At 46.6% G+C, this 13,990-nt stretch overlaps 1 protein-coding gene across 5 annotated transcripts in view; it reads right to left on the minus strand.

The window, feature by feature from the left end:
- Positions 1-13,990, minus strand: part of RACGAP1 (Rac GTPase activating protein 1) — a 1,182,394-nt gene that overhangs the window by 818,811 nt on the left and 349,593 nt on the right. The window lies entirely within an intron of this gene.

Here is a 13,990-nt window from a genome sequence, read left to right on the forward strand (position 1 = left end):
CCTTTGCATAAATATTGCACCATATTAAAACTCTCATTCCCATTATCCATATTTCTTCTTCAGATGTCTCCTGCTCCTCCTGTTTCTCCTTACTTTGAGGACTCATTCCATCATGCTGTGATATAACCCGTGTTAGACTTTCTACACTAAATCCTTCACTTTGCAAGTATTCCACAACTTCAATTTCTATTTTTTTTTTTAACTTCTACTTTATTAATCTTCTGTTCTACGTTCCCTCTTTCTGATCTTTTTTTTTTTTGGAGAAATTGTCCATATCTGGATGCCTTTACCTGTATTTCTCTTTGAATATCCTTGGGGTGCCTTTTTTGTGTTGATCAGTTTGGCTTTCACCTTTGCATAAATATTTGCACCATATCAGATATCTCTCTTTCCCATGTCCATATTTCTTTATACCTTTCAAAAATTTTTTTTCTTTATATTTTCACACTTCTCAGTCGCTTCCTTTTCCAAACGGCCCAAGGTTTCCTGGTCGATATAGTGTTTTTCATGATCTCTTATATTAAATGAAACAAAATTTTACAGTTGAAGCTTCGGACTGGTTTTCTTGTGAAAATTTTTCTTTCCTCTAATTTCTCTCATTTTGTGCATCTTCAGTCTGAAAATTCTGGGCTTCTTGCATAATACTAACAATACACAATTTATTTCTTATCCTCATAGTCCTCTCTTTTGTCTGTAAGGCTCTTGTTTGGCCTATCAGTTTTAGTGATTTTTACAGACTGCTACTTCCCTTCTATAACCCCCCCCCCCGGCCTGGTCTAGCCCCATTGTAGGGATGTTTCTATGTCTTGAGGATATACTACACAGTTATGTTTTCCAGTCCTAGGACCAGTGCCCCTATCAGGATTGGGAAAAAGGGTCATGTACTTATCATAACTTGGAGTCTGAGCTATGTCTGAGCTATCCAGTGTCATTATTCATCATGAATGGGTCTAAGATCCAACCTCGGATCTGAGCCGGCAAAGTGAGCGACAGCTCCTGAGCTCGAGCTCCTCCCCTCACTTCCCATTACCCTCGGATAGAGTTTGCTAGAAAACTATGCCCAGCAGGGAGACTATCCTAACATTGGAAAAGTGTTGCCCAGACACTCCATCCCTTCCAGAATCCCCTGATCACTAGGAGGAGGGGGACAGAGGGTGTTAACGTGATGATGAAGACACTGGATAACTCAGATTCCAAGTTATGGTAAGTACATAACCCTTTATCTGATGATATTCATGTCATTATTGGTCACGGATGGGTCAGAATCCTCAGCTACCCAAATCGTGGGAAGTCTCAAGGAAGGACATGCCAGAGCATAGACTAACCAAATGAGGCTCTACTCCTAGATACAAAATCCAACTTGTAATGTGTTACAAAGGTATGGGGTTTGACCAAGATGCAGCCGCACAAATGTCATCCTCAGACACCCTGGTCCAAAACTCCGAAGACATAGCCACTGATCTCAGTGAATGAGCTTTAAGAGGTCTGGGAAGATCCCAGTTATTGCTCTCATAAAAAAAGTGTGCTATGCAAGAGAATATCCAATGAGCAATCGACACTTTGGAAATGGCCTTGCCCCTCCTAGCCTGGGAGAAGGCCACAAAATTGATGAGATTTCCAAAAATCCGCAGCAGAAATCTATCTGCCTATGGACATCCAGGCAATGTAGCTGATACTCCCCTTTCTTGGAAAGGTTGGGGAAACAAGACAGGTAGCTGGATATATACCGATTTAGATTAGTTTCTAAAGCCATCTTTGGAATGAAGGAAAGATTGGTTCTAAGGGAAACTCTATCCTTATTGAAAACCATGAAAGAAGGTTTTATGCAAAAGAGCTTGTAGCTCAGAAACCCTCTTGGCAGAGGTAATTGCCACCAAGAAGGCAGTCTTCCAAGAGAGAAACTTAATGTCACATTTTGCAGCAGGTTCGAAAAAGGGTAGAGTCAGGGACTGCTGCACCAAGGTAAGATCCTAAGGAGGAGACAGGTCTTTGAAGGGAGACTTACGCAAGAACACCCCTTTGAGAAAAGCCTTACAGAGCCTAGAAGAAAACATGGTATTATCGTCTAAATGGAAGTTGAAGATAGCTGCCGGCTGCAACTTAATTGTCGAAAAACTAGCTCCTTGCTGGAACAGAGAAGAGAGGAAGGACAAGATATCTGAAATTGGAGCCAAAAAGGGATCCATGCCCCTCTGGTGAGCCCAAACAGAGAACCTCTTCCATTTGCTGGAATAAACCTTCTTAGTGGAAGGTTTCTGAGAAGGCAAAATAATATCCTTCGCTGGGGAAGGTAGCCTCTGGGACGCAAGGTCTGGAGGAGGAAGTCCTCATGGATAGAAAATGAGATCCTGTACTGGATCTAATATCCAAGGCGGATGTTTCAGATGAGACCAGAGGAGGGAGAACCACGTCTGACGAGGCCAAAAGGGGGGCAATGAGGATGAGGAGAGCCTTCAGGTGATGGGCTTTCTGTAGAACTTTGGGAATGAGGGGCGTTGGGGGATAGGCATAAAGGAGACCCAGCGGCCAATCGTGAATTACAGCATCCTGGTGACTTCCGTGGGGGTCAAGGCAAAGTATCTGCTGCATTTGTGGTGGACTGAAGATGCAAACAGGTCACAGCACGGAAACCCCCCACAGATCGAAGATCCGACTTGCCACTGACTGTTTCAGGGACCACTGGTGGGGACTCAGCACGTTAGAATCGCTGGGTACATGCGTTGCAAGAAAAAAGCGGCCCAAGGCCATCGCCCATTCCCAAACTCTCATGGCCTCTTTGCACAGAGAGTAAGATAGTGTCCCCCCTGCTTGTTGATGTACCAGACTACTGCCATATTGCCTGTCTTAAATCGCCACCGTTCCTAGTGGGAGAAGGTCCTGGAAGGCTTGCAACATTAACAGGACCACTCCCATCTCAAGGACATGGATATGCAATTTGGTCTCCGAGGGGGACCATGTGCCTTGGACTGTCCTTCCCTGGAAATGCCCCCACCTCAACAGGGAGGCGTCCGTGGTCACTGTAGCTTGGGATGGCAGAAGGGTCTCCCTAGCAGGAGATCTTCGGTCCGGATCCACGAGCTCAACTGCTCCTTGCAGAACCGTGAAATTCGAATCGGTGTGGACATGGAGTGAAGACAACCTGACCACTGTACCGCCAGGGTCCATCGGAGTACTCATGTGATACCTGGCAAGGGGGATGAACTGAATAGCCACGGTCATCAACCCAAGGACCTGAAGAATGGGATGGGCAGGGGCACTTGTTCAGCTCCAGAAGGAGAAACTGTTCCTGGATCATGACTACTCTGGGCGGGGAAAGGGCCACAGTCAGACAGTGTCAGAAGAGCTCCTATGAACTCCAGCCTCTGTCATGGAAGAAAGTAAGACTTCATAAGATTGACAGTAATGTACAGATCTTGAAAAAGGCTGAGAGTGAAGTCCATGACAAAAGATGCTTTCTGGAAGCCGTGAGGAGCCAATCATCCAGGTAAGGGAAGACCAGAAATCCTCGAAGCCAGAAATGGGCTGCAACCACTGCTATACATTTGAACACCTGCAGTGCTGAGGTGAGACTGAAGAGCAGGGCTCTGAAATGATGACTGCCCCCCCCCCCCTTCAGACAGAAGCACATAAATCTCCTGGAGTGCCTGTCTATTTTTATGTGATAGATCTCAGGGATGCATACTATCGAGCACATCCAGTGCTTGCGCAGAAGCGGAAGAATAAACCGAACAGTGACAATCCCGAACTTTGGCTTCTTGACTGATAAATTCAGTTTGCTGAGGTCCAGAATGGGACGCAAGTCCCCTGTTCTTTTTGGCATTAAAAAGAAGCGATTGCAAGTACCGGATCCTTGTTGTCCTGTTGGTACCTACTGGATGGCTCTTTTTTGAAGGAGGTCTTTAACCTCTGAGACAGCTAACTTCCTTTGGCGGGGTGGGACGTCCAGGAGTGATTTTTGGAGTGGAGGGAAATCGAAGGGTATAAAGTATCCCCTGGACACAATGTTTAGCACCCACTGGTTTGAGGTAATGGTGGCCCAGGCCAGGTAGTGCTGGGAGATATGACCCCCAACTGCCTCCAGGACAGCCAGGCAGCACTTCAGGAGCATTGGAGGGGGGGGGGGTCCTCAGATGCCCCGATTCTGCAGACCACCTCTGACCCTGAGACGGTGTCTACTATCAAATCCCCTTTTCCTGGGCAGAAGAGGATTCCTGCAGAGGATCTTGGAGGGAGGACTGTGTCTTGCAAAACCATAGTTTACTACTACCCCTCTGAGTCTTAGAGGAGGACCATTGGGAGTAAAAAACTTGATACCGACCGCTGACGAGGTCTTGCCCTCTTGCAGGTCAATGTATCCTTGATCGAGGGAGCAAAGACTGTAGATCCATTGAAAGGGGCATTAGTAAAGGACAACTTAAAGTTGTCTGCAAACCTGCAAAGGCGGCGCCAGCCATGAGACCCAATAGCAATGCCTGCACCAGACGCTCATGAGGTGGCCTCAACAGTGTTCAATATCAACCTCATCGAGGTATTATCTAAGAAAGTGTGTGGATAGCTTCAGAGAAACCAACTCGAGGCTCTCCCGAAGCAACAACTCCGAAATGGAAGAGGAAAGTTCTGAAACCAAATCCCTATGCAGCAGTGTAAAATGTGCCATATAATTCTTATTCCTCAGTCTGAATGCAGCAGAGGCGTACATGCGCTTCCCGAACCTGTCAAGTCGCCCTAGACTCCCTGTTAGGGGGATGAACCGAAGAGCTCTACTCCGTGAGCTTGCTCTTGGTGGTTGCAGCAACCACAATAGCATCTACCAGAGCACCCTTACTCCAGAAAGGCTTGTCCTTAGAGAGAGGGGCTAAAGAACTTATCTGCTCTCTTGGGGACCAGTTCAACTGTCTCTGGCTCCTTCCGCACCTTGCTGGCAATAAGCTTGACTAACTCATCCATAAGGGGAAGACATCCAGGAAGTAGATGGTCCCACCCCGAATGCCGTCAGGAACACCAACTCCTCAGAGGACAGGGTAGGAGAAGACTACCTGCCTTGTTCTTTCAGTATCTCTAGAATATTACCAAAGGACACCTTCTCGGACGGTAGTCTGGGGGACTCATCCCCTTCCTCGAAGTCTTGTTGGACCGCAAGAGACTCTCGAGAGGAGTCTAGGTGCCTCCTCTTGCACGTCCTCTTCAAGGGGGCTACTCCACTATGGGCTCAGGGGAGGATTCTGTATGGGGGTTACTCCCTTCTGAAAGTGATCTGGGGGGGGGGGGTGTATCACTCTGGACTGATGATGCAGGCTCGCCAGCCAAGATTGAATCAGGTCGGGTAGGATCCAGAACAGAGGAAGAGGCTGACGACCAACCGGAAATGGTTCTCTATCGGCCGGAAGGCAAACAGATTGGATGAAGCTCCACCTTCCTCCCCACCAGCAAAGACTAACGAGGGTTGGAGGAGGACCCCGGCACAGTGCAGATGTGTCTGGACAATAGCGGCCCTCTGAGCTATCTAAGGCAGAGGCCTCCAATGGAAGGGAACGGTCTGAAAACTCCAGACCAGATCCCCCCCCCCCCGATGGCCCCCAGGGATATCTCGGACCCGAGGCAAGGCCAACTCAGCAGTCAAGTAAGTTGAGCCAGCCAGGGACCCAGGAGGCGTGTGGGTAAGGGCACCACCCAATGCCAACAGCCTCTCCTTAGACATGCTCTGACCTTGGGACCACTAACTTCCAGGAGTAGGGTGGGAGGAGAGGCGAGGAGATCAGATGTGGGTAAAATGCCCCTTGGCAAGTGGGTAGGGGATGGAAGCAGACCCAGTTCCATTTGAGCTTTGAGAAAGCTGCTCATCTGGTCCATATCAGATGGAATCAAATTCCTGGTGGATCAAGAGGAGACTGAACAGTGGCCAGAGTGCCTGCAGTCCTTGGAATATGACCTGCTACACCTCCTCAGATCTGAGAGCTTGAAGGTGGCTGGGGAATCCATAATAGCAATAGGCTCCAAAGGAGCCGATGGACCCAAAGGCCTGGATGGATCCGAGCAAACTTATTTTCCCACCAACGGATCCAACAAGGTTCTCGGAGCAGAGGGGATCTCGAACCTGTCAGATCTGAAGACCTCCCAACATCAGAAGAGTCTGATCCGGCAGGGGAAGCAGAGGCTTTCTGCACAGATGACCCCGGATCAGATGCCCCCCCAAGGCTGGACTCTGACCCAGAGCACATGGATCCGAGAGAACATGGGGCATTTTGCAGGGAACTCTCGTGAGGAAGAGGGCTTCTTCTTGGGATCCGGAGTGGCCTTAAGGGGGGGGGGGCAAAATCAGGGGACCCCCCCCTTTGGCCAGACCTTTCAATAGAAGTTTGCTCCTATGGTCTAGGAGAGCCCTGGGATTAAATCCTGCACAGATGTCGCATTCAATCTCTATATGGTGCTAGACTCACTCCTCGTGTGTCGGCAGGGGGTAAGCTTCTGATCGTATGAGGAGCAGCGTCTGAACATAGAAGGTTTCTCGGCCATTCCAAAAAAAAAAAACTCACAACAAGAGACAGACAGGGTTGGGTGGGTGGCCTAATGGTTAAGGTGTTTGCCTTACAAACACAAGGTGCGGAGTTTGAGTCTCACAAGGGATAATTGGCTAGGCTTAAAATGGCTCGCAAGGGCAGTTAGCTTAGTACTAACCTATGAACCTAAGACAGACACACACAAAGCACTCACATCAAAAGGAGAAGAGAAAGAAAAAGGGCAGAAAAATCCTAATGCCAGTGACAAACTAATGGGGGGGGGGGGGACAACTAACCTACCTAACTACTAGCACTAAAACCTTTTAAATAAAGAGAAAGGGAAAAAAACAGTACATGAACAACGGGGGGGGGGGGGGGCCTTATCTACACCAAAACGAGCTCGATCTTCTAGGAACGTGTCCATTGACAATCTCGGCAAATGAGATCTGAGGACTATGGGCAATAGAAGTAAAGGGAGGTGAGGAGCTCTAGCTCGGGAACTGTTGCTCACTTTGCCGACTCGGATTCCAGGTCGGATTCTAGACCCATCCATGATCAATGGCGACATGGATAGCATCAGATCTTTTTTATCCTGGGTCTTGGTGCACTCAGCTTTTTTTTTTATTTTTAACCTACTTCTATCCATGATATATGCTATAAATTACAGTCTATATATTAGTGTTGTCTTGGTGAGATTTTGTGAAAAACAGGGTCCATCTGATGAAAGTAGTCACCAAGACTTGAGGACGAATTCAGTTCCAGCAATACTACTCTCCTTTGTTTCCTGACTTATCTCTCCCATTCAAACCCAAACCACTGGACAGCTAATGTGCAATGGTTTGCTTAGACACAGGCTCTTTCTTTGCCTCCATGTAAAGAAATAAAAAGCCTTTTGGTTTCCATACAAGGCTTTGTTCTGTGAAGGTAGCACCTGAGCTGCAGATGCACATCCAAGGTATGAAGGCCAGAGTCTATAGGTGGATGAAAATCCTTCAAGGTGTGAATCACCACCATCATCTCCCTGATACTGATGAGTTTCATTGCATCATTATGACTCCAAGTAGCTAGCACTTGCTTCTCCATTGACACAACTCCCCATGTGAAGTCAGACAAATCTGTCTGAATAGATCTTGTATCAGAATCTGAGGGAAGAAAGTACAGTTTTGTACCTACCATAAATGTAGATGTTCGAGTGCTAATACAGCTGCAGTCATAACAGATGGGTTCTCCTGCCGTCAGGCGGGTCCTCGGTCGGCCGAATTCCAAAGTCTAGGTCCGGCGTCGGTTGTCGTCGCTTCTTCCCTGACGTCAGTGCGACAGGGGTATAAAAGAACCAACCAACGCCATTTTCTTCAGTTTTTCTTGCCCCAGATGTCAGGTGTCCCCAGAAGGAAGGCAATACATAAATTTATGTAATAATGCAATGCAATATAATCAAAAAACAGTAGTTGCAAGCAAATACACCATAAATGAATACCCCAATCAGGTTGTATGAGGAGGTGTTAGCCAATAGGCCTGTCCCAAGAGGGGAAGGAGGGAGGGAAACCTGGACTGCAGCTGTATTAGCACTTGAACTCCAAGTGGCTGCTTCCAAAATATCTTTGGTAGGAACTCCTCTGAGGAAAGCTGCAGAGGTAGCTGTGGCCCTTGTGGAGTGAGATCTGATGCCTGCAGGCACAGTTTTACCATGAAAAGAGTAACAAAAGCGTACGCAGTGGGCTATCCATTTTGAGATTGTCTGTTTGGAAATTGGCTTCCCTTGAGCTCCTATAGCATAGGACACAAAGAGTTGTTCTGATTTTCTGAAAGGCTTTGTTCTGTCCAAATAACGCAGCTGTCTGTGGATGTCCAAGGAATGTAGTAGTCTCTCCACTTTGTTTTGAGGATTAGGGTAAAAGGTAGGTAAGTGGATAGCCTGATTCAAAGCTACCCTGGATAACACCTTTGGCATAAAGGACGGATTGGTTCGTAAGGAAACTCTGTCCTGATGGAAAATGATGAAAGGCTGCACAGCCATGAGGGCTTGTAGTTCTGATACCCTGCGAGTTGAGGTGATAGCCAGAAGGAAGGCTGTTTTCCAGGACAAATATTGCAAATCTGTTGAGGCAGCTGGCTCAAAAGGAGGAAAGGTCAGCTTTTCTAGAATGAAATTGAGGTCCCAAGCAGGTGTTGGTTGTTTCCTTGGGGGTTTTACATTCTTAGCCCCTCTGAGGAACTGTCTTAAGAGGGGGTGAGAGAATAAAGGAGGATCAGTGTTGTATTGTGCAGAAATGGCTGAGGCATGGATTTTGATGGAGGAGAATGAAAGTCCACTGCTTAGCAGCTCAGCTAGATACTGTAATATTTGAGGTAAATTCAGTATTCCAGGATTCTGGCCCTTTTTCTCATTCCAGGCACAAAACCGTTTCCATTTTGCGGAGTAAGCTTTTCTAGTAGACGGCCTTCTGGTCTCAAAAATGACATCCTGCGCCTCCTTGGAGAGTAGGGTCTGTTGTGAAGTTAAGGAATCTTCCATGCGGCCATATTGAGTGTTTTCAACTGACTGTGAAGAGTTTTGAAGCTGTGCTGAGTCAGAAGAGGCATTAGAGGTAGGGTCCATGGTGGGGAATATCAGGCTCCTCAGGAGTGGGTACCAGTGCTGTCTTGGCCAGTCTGGAGCAATGAGAATCATCTTTGGTCTGTCTGCTCTGGTTTTTAATAGAACTTTGGGCAGCAGAGGAAGAGGTGGAAAGGCATAAACTGTCATTGTTGCCCAACTGAAAGAGCGCGTCCACTCTCCAGGCCTGTGGATGATAAGTCCTTGAGCAGAATTTTGTCAATTGGTGATTTTTGTGGGAGGCAAAGAGATCTATGTCTGGCCTTCCCCATGCTTGAATTATCTCTGTAAAAACTTGAGGATGCAACTTCCATTCGTGTGGATCTGTCGTATTTCTGCTTAGGTTGTCTGCCAGCGTGTTTTCCTTGCCTGGCAAGTACTGTGCTTGAAGTTCGATTTGCAATTCCAGAGCCATGTTCCAAAGTGACATGGCCAGCCTGCATAGGGGGTATGAATGGGTTCCTCCCTGTTTATGTACCACATTACTGTGGGGTGTTGTCTGTCCTTATCAATAGTTGACCTGGATGCAGAAGATCTTTGAAAGCTATAATAGCATTACTACTAGCATTTCCTTTTGATTGATGTGTAGGTGCTTTTCTTTTTGAGACCATTTGCCCTGAATGCACCGATCTGTCATGTGCGCCCCCCAGGCGTAGTCAGAAGCGTCTGTTGTGATGACTTGATTTGCTTGAGGCTTGCAGAATGGGAGACCTGCGTTTCTTTGGCATGCTTGAGCCCACCACAGAAATTCCTTTTGAAGACATGGAATCAGTGGTATTATTGTTTCCAAACTGTGGCTGTGTTGAGACCATAGGTTTTTCAGGTACCATTGAAGTTTCCTCATATGCAGCTTTGCACATGGGATTAGTAGGATGCAAGATGTCATGAATCCCAAAGCCTGCAGGATTTTCCTTGCAGTCAGCCTGGTGAAATTTGCTAGTTTTCTGAAGTATTGAGTTAGTTGCCCCGGTTTCTCTGGCGTGAGGCACCCAGGAAAATTATTTTTTGAGAGGGTATTAGCTTTGATTTCTTTTTGTTGACTGTGTATCCCAGAGAATTCAACAACATTATTACAAAAGCCAGATGTTTCAGAATTATGTGCTTGCTGTCCGCTTGGATCAGGCAGTCGTCCAAATATGGGTATATTTGTATCCCTTGAAGTCTGCAGTAGGCAATTACTGATGCCAGGCATTTCGTGAATACTCTAGGCGCAGTAGATAAGCCAAAGGGCAATGCAGAGAATTGATAATGGATTGAACCTGCAAGAAATCTGAGGTATCTTCTGCAATCTTGTCTGATTGGGACATGCAGGTATGCCTCCTTGAGGTCCAATGTTACCAGCGAAGACTCCTTGCCCAGCATGGGAAGAAGCTGCTGTAATGTGAGCATTTTGAATTTTGGCACGAGTAAAAATGTGTTTAGGATGGATAGGTCCAAAATAGGTCTCCAATCTTTTCCCTTCCTTGATACCAGGAATAGTCTGGAATAAAAACCTTGACCTTGCTCTTGTGTAGGTACCTCTTGAATAGCTTTCATGTCCATGAGATCTGAAATTTGTCTTTGTGCCTCTGCCCTTTGATTGTGTGGCAGGTTTGGCATGCCTCTCATTTTTGGAAGGGTGTGAAAATGGAATCTGCAGCCTCTGTTTATAATGTCCAGGATCCATTTTCTTTTGTGACAATATGCCAATTTTTCGAAAATAATGCCAGTTTTCCGCCTAAAGGTGCTGCCATTTGAGCCTTGCTTGGCATGCAAAGGGGTAAGTCATTGGGTTTGCTTTCTGAATGGCTGTGAACTATCCTCACCACTTCTTTGTGTAGGAGCTTGCCAATGTCTGCCTCTAAACGATCCTTGAGATTACCCTCTGCCCCTCAGGTGCCTGTATCTACCTTTTTGGGGTCTGTCCGTGGCTGGAAAGGACCAATTTTTCGAAGGCCAATTTCTACTGAAACGTGGAGGTTGTACCTGTAGGAAATCTTTCACTGTTTGCATTGATTTAGCCTTTTCCTCCATTTTCTTTAATACCTCCTCAGCTTTAACACCAAATAATACATCTTTTTGTAGAGGGGCATCTAGTAATTTAGCTTTGACATGATCTGGTAAGGTTTGCTCCTTTAGCCAGGCATGTCTGCGTATGACTGATCCTGTAACAGCAGCTCTACAAGAGGCCTCGAGCATCAAAACCACATTGCAAGGTATGTTTACCCACTTGTTCTGCACTATGCATCAAATCCTGCAACTCCTTCAAGTCTGGTTGTTCAGGTTGTGACATTTTGCTTCTCAACTGTGATAACAGAAACTGTTGGTACTCTAACATATGGAACTGGCAGTTTAATGCCCTCATGGTTAAGGTGGCAGAGGTGTATACCTTTTTTCCCCACCTTTCTAAAGCTCTGGAATCTCTCTCTGAAGGTAATGGATTTTTAACAGTGGAGGCCTTAATTCCCTTGGGGCCCTGTGAGATAGTTTCTGGGTCAGCCGCATGGCTTTTGTATAAGAATTGGTGTGAGTCAGGAACCTGGTAGTACCCGTCAGGCTTGACTGGGGCTGGAGGTAAAGAGTCTGGGTTAAGGCAGGCCTCCAAATACACATCATCTAGAATGTCTAAGACAGGAGGTATAGCCAGAGGCCTGTGCTGAGGGAGCAAGAGAAAGTCCCTAAGCCTTTTCTTGGAGTCTGAGTACTCTTGGCCTTCCCAGTGGAAGTGTTCCCTCAAGGTATGCAAGGTTTCCCCAAAAGAGTAACCCTCGGGGGGGCAGAGGGAATGGACTCCTCTGCATCAGAATCTTCAAAAGGGGAGTATGAATGTTCCTGTTCAGAGTGCTCTGAAATAATGGAGGCCTGGTCCAAGGAGGGGGATTCTTCCTCCACTCTGGGCCTTTTGTCCTGGGGTTGAGAACCCCTGATAAGAGTAATCAAATCCTCAGCCATTTTGAGCATCTGTTTTTTTAGGCATGGGGCCTGGAGAAGGGCCCTGTGGAGCTTGTCTCTTAGAATGCATGGCTGCTTTAGACTTAGTGAAAGCCTTGATGGAAAAAGAAGAGGAAGGCCTGAAGACACCTTGAGAGGTGGCAGACCTGTCTAACCTCTGAGTTTCACCGCCTAGAGTGGCTTCGGTATCGGTAGTCGGGGTGTGGGCCGAGGAGCCTGCGACCTCAGGTACAGTAGACACCGCCAATGAAGTATCGTCTGTAGTCAGGGGCTGCGTAGGCGCCTGAGAAGCAGACCACCTGTAGTCGGCTTTGGCGTGGTGTCGGTAGAAGCCGCGGGCCTCGTATGTCGGTCCTTATCTTTGCGTCTTTTACTCAAAACTGGAGTCGGAGTATCCAACGACATAATGTAATTAAATTTTTTGCCAAAATAATGTTGGGCGAACTCCGCCCGATGCTTAATGGTGCGTCTGTTGAATGTAGCACAAAAACGACAGGCCGAGACGTCATGGTCTTGGCCTAAGCAAGGAATGCAGCGGGAATGAAAATCCTTATGCGGTATTTGCTTCCCATATGAAATACAATTATTAACTTTGTCTGACATCGGTCTGAGGCAAGAAAAGTTTCCCCAACGGGGTACTTAGCTTTAAAGAAGACTTTGGTTGCAAAATTTTCATAATTTCAGGAGCTGGCCGACCGGCATTTGCGAACTGCTTCTGCTTCGGGCACCGCGCGGCAAGAAAGACTGAAGAAAATGGCGTCGGCTGGTTCTTTTATATCCCTGTCGCACTGATGTCAGGGAAGAAGCAACGGCAACCGACACCGGACCTAGACTTTGGAATTCTGCCGACCGAGGACCCGCCTGACGGCAGGAGAACCCATCTGTTATGACTGCAGATGTATGCACGATGAACATCAAAGTCGTGAATATGCACTCATCTGTTCTCTCCACCACTGTAACACTCGTGTGATGAAAGGAAGCACCAACAACCTTAAGTCTAATGGAGAAGGTAATATTGGATAAGTTAAAACTGCCCAGCCTTTCAAAAATACAAAACATTTAGAAAGAATTATAAACCCTTATGAAATTAGAGTTCTGCTTAACCCAGACAAGAAATTCCTTCATTAACTACAAGAAATAAAGTACTGTTAACGTGCACTTTATCTTCTTAAAGAAACACACACGTTATCTAATATAGAGAGACAGAAAAGGCAGAGGGAGGCATAAAATAACCCAAAGGGTTTCTTACCAAAGCTCTGGTGAGTAAAAATGCCAGAAGTTAGTCTTCTCAGAGATGATTCTCTTCCAGTGGTACTACAAAAAACTGAGCAGCTGCTGTCTGTGGTTGTGAAGGACTATCCTGCTCTCACAGGTAACTGGTTCTTCACATCCACAGACAAGCAGAGGGAGGAGTCTGAAGCCCAGAGAAATGGTCAGAGAGGGTAGTACGGCACAACAACCAGAACAGTAAGATAGTGTGTTTGTAAAACAGAGTTTTACAGCTTGTATTGCTTATCCTTTGTCCTTCTTGAGCACTTCATGTGAGGGGCATCCAAACAAACAGCCCCTTGTCCAACAGAACATTGTGGAGATTATCTTTCACATGATCTAAAGTTTGGATTTCACTGTGTGTTTGAAGAAGCTGCCTTGGGCTCAGGAATCTATACTGTCATATCAGCATTTAATTACATACTTACTGACCTTGACAATGGTATGGGACAATAAAAGTAACTGTGTCAGGGCTAAATTCCAAATCTTGTCCATCTTGCCCTTCATTTTACAAAGGATGCTTGCCCAATTCCGCAGTGCGTGCATTTTGCAATTAAACAGCCCTTATTCCCAGAGTGAAGTTTATGGACACTTATTCTCTTCACAAACCAGTCTAGGATGAAGCTTTCCTTGTCTTTTGGAAGAGTACCATAGGCTGGAGCCAGCCTGGACTTCCTCACGGTATCAAGTGGGACAG

This window comes from Protopterus annectens, chromosome 9.part0 (genome assembly GCF_019279795.1).
Source record: "Protopterus annectens isolate FY-2018-M chromosome 9.part0, PAN1.0, whole genome shotgun sequence".
NCBI classification, from domain to species: Eukaryota; Metazoa; Chordata; order Ceratodontiformes; family Protopteridae; genus Protopterus; species Protopterus annectens.